At 44.6% G+C, this 3282-nt stretch overlaps 1 long non-coding RNA gene across 1 annotated transcript; it reads right to left on the reverse strand.

The window, feature by feature from the left end:
• Nucleotides 1-1835: 1835 nt before the first annotated feature.
• LOC144282944 (uncharacterized) lies at nucleotides 1836-2851 on the reverse strand. Its single transcript, XR_013351347.1, has 2 exons — nucleotides 2747-2851; nucleotides 1836-2002 (listed from the first exon to the last, which is right to left on the reverse strand). It is a non-coding gene; the product is annotated as an uncharacterized LOC144282944 (long non-coding RNA).
• Nucleotides 2852-3282: the final 431 nt, after the last annotated feature.

Raw genomic sequence — 3282 nt, forward strand, 5'->3', positions numbered from 1 at the left:
TCGAGAGGTGGGATCTATATCCACTCGTCTTTATCTGCTTTGACCAATGAAGTTTGGTGAAAGTAATGACATGAGATTTCCAAGGCTAGGATAAAGGGTCATGGAACTTTCTAATATCCAAGGTTGTTCCCTAGAACACTTGTTCTTAGACCATGTAAGAAATCTTGAGGAGTCCTGGAGTGAGGGAACCCAGCTACATGTACACACCACATGTAGATACTCTGGTCAACAGTCTCTGCTGAGCTAGCCTTTGAGTTACAGGTATAAGACATTTGAGTGCAGAAGCTTCCATAGGTACCAGCACCCAAAAGTCCAGGGGATTCAAGTCTTCTAAGCTGTGACCCCAGATATCAGAGAGTATAGACAAGCTATCCCCCATTGCCCAAATTCCTAATCAACAGATCTACGAACATAACAAAAATGATTATTGGTTTGTGCCACCACATTGAAGTGGTTTGTCATGCAGCAATAAATAACTGGAACAGTCATCAGGATTCGTTGAGATAGATGGATGGGTAGACAGCTCTGTATATGGTCACATCGTGCTATTATGATATCATAAGAAATATACCTTTGGTCTTTATCCCAAGTTCCCAGCACAGAGGTCCTAAAGTAATCCTCAGTGATAAGGATAAGAGGAGCATCTTTTGTTATTTATTATAAGCCCCTTCCAACCATACCTGAATTTATGCTCCTGAAAGATGGGGGCCAGTTGCCAGGAATGGATCATGTGATTAGAGAATTGGCACTTTCAGCACCACCCCCGACCGCTTGGAAGAAGGGCTGGAGGTTGAGTGCATCACTAACGGCCAAAGAATTAATCATACCTACGTAATGCGTTCCTATATAATGAAGCCTCCGTTAAAAAACAAAACAAAAACCTCCTAACAGAAGGGATTTGGGGAGCTTCCAGGTTGATGAACATATGGAGAGGCTGGGAGTGTGGTACACCCAGGGCGAGCAGGGAAGCTCCGTGGCCCTTCCCATATACCTTGTCCTGGGCATCTTCTCCATTTGGCTGTTCCCAAGCTGTAATCTGTATAACACCCAGGCAGTAGTAAGCCAAGCACCTTCCTGAGTTCTGTGAGCCACTCTAACAAATTATCAAACCTGAAGGAGGGGGTTGTGGGAAACCACAATTTACAGCCAGTTGGTCAGAAATAAAGGTGACAACGGGGGACTTGCTGTTGGCATCTGAAGTGGGAAGCAATCTTACGGGACTGGGCCTTTGACCCGTGGGGTGTGCACTAACTCCTGGTGGTTGGTGTCATAACTGAATTGGGGAACACCCAGTTGGTGTCCAGAGAGTTGGAGAATTGGCTGGTGTGGGAGGAACGTGCACATCTGGTGTCAGCAATGTTGAGAGAAGAAGAAACAGAGGCTTTTCTTTTATGTGTACATAGCATTGTATAATAAGCCTTTGGGGTCTAATATTAAAATTTGCCTTTTAGAGTTTTAAAACATAGTGGGCAAGATCAGATAAATAGAGGTGTAACTGATAAAAATGATGAAAATATGGAAGTGATTTGTCTGACTTCTAATTTGACCTCTTTTCTTTAAAGAGGTCTTCTCAGGGAGGACTCCAGGGCTTGAACAGCTCACTCTTGAAAAGGTGGCATCCCGGGGTTTGAAAGAGCAGAAGTTTATTTTCTAAGGAGATGTTTACTTTTACTTCCCCATAGGGTCTGACTCAATATTATTCTTTTATTCCTCCCTCCTTGTATATAATCTTTCAGTAAACGGTCAAACTCTGGCTCTGGTCCCCCTGACACCAATGAAGGAAAGAACAAGAGAAACACTTGGATCTGAGGAAGTCCAGGGAGACCTAGTGTAACTAGGAGATGTGCCATTTGCATTTATTTATTTTATATATGGTTTCGAATTCTTTGAGATCCTCAAGAACTTCAGTTTGGCAGACGTCAGGGCACTTGGTGACAAAGCTTATGTGGTCTGGCATTTGGTTGGGTACTTCTGATCTCCGCTTTGCTCCCCTTCCTAAAACCTGTTTTGTGTAGTGGACAAACACAAGTGAACACCTGGAATTTGGCATTAAGATGGATTCCAGATATTAGGTAAGACTTCAAAACAGAAGATTAAAAAGATGAGCTATTAGGCTTGATGGCAGACTCAAACCTCATTAATAATGAAAATATTTGCCACATGAAACTGGCCCTATAGTAAAGAGTAGTCAATGCCTGAAGACTAAATTAAATCAAATAACAATTGCACCTTACAGTGGTTAAAACAAAAGGGGGGGGGAGAAAGTGCTGGGGGGAGTGTTTATGCCAAAAGGATTTTGGTGTCTGTGCAGGTTCTTCCTCTTTCCAGACCCTTTTGCAAACACTGTAATTATACTAATTTTCCAAAAAAAAAAAAAAAAAAAAGTTTACTTCCATCTCGACGCGCTGGAAAATATTTGCTCCAACCATCTCATTTTGGATTGGAGAAACTGAAACCCAGAAAGGTGATTTGGCCAAGGCACACAACTGCTTCCTGAATGGGAGCCCAGATCACCCCAATTTCCAGCGAAACAATATACTTCCTGAAGGCAGAGACATTGAGAGGAGCAGAGATGGAGAACAACCAAGAGACCCGAGCTATTACCCAGGTGCTGCTATGCCTTAGCTGCTTTTGGGGTCAAGTCTAAAAGCTTTAGCGACTGGTTCTCACTGCAGTCAGAACTCCACCCCCTTTTCTGACCCACCTCCAACTAAACTTTCAATCTGAGCATTACTTATCCACCTACTGTTCTGCAAGTCACTTCCCTTGTCCCCCTGCCATGTTTTTGCTCATTTGGTTCTTCCAGCTTTTTCTCTCCCCCATCCTCCAAATTCCAAATTCCAGTTTCGACATCCAACTCAAGTGCCCCGTATCTAGAATGTCCTCACCAAGCCCACCAAAGCCTCTACCTTCCACAGCATTGTTACAGAAGACAATGCCAGAGACGTGATCTACATTGGCCCCATGGCCTTCAGGGATGCTCTAGGAAGCTTGCTGCTGCTGCTCAGTGCCTGTAAGCGTGTCAGTCATTCTCTACACCAATGTTGACGATCGAGCAGGACACGAGGCTCGTTTAGGACTCCTTGCAGGGGACTATCTGGAACAGTGCTGGCTTTCACCCCAGCGGTGCCCAAACGAAACTTCCCATAGGACAGGGAGCTTCCTCTCCTAGGGAAGGAGGCATGCCGTGCACCACCCACCACATGGGTCCCAAGGAATCCAGGTGCTGAGCACCTTGCATTCTGCAGCCTTTCCTAAGCATCTGGTATCCAATTCAGACTG

The sequence above is a fragment of the Canis aureus genome, chromosome 14, assembly GCF_053574225.1.
Source record: "Canis aureus isolate CA01 chromosome 14, VMU_Caureus_v.1.0, whole genome shotgun sequence".
Taxonomy (NCBI): domain Eukaryota; kingdom Metazoa; phylum Chordata; class Mammalia; order Carnivora; family Canidae; genus Canis; species Canis aureus.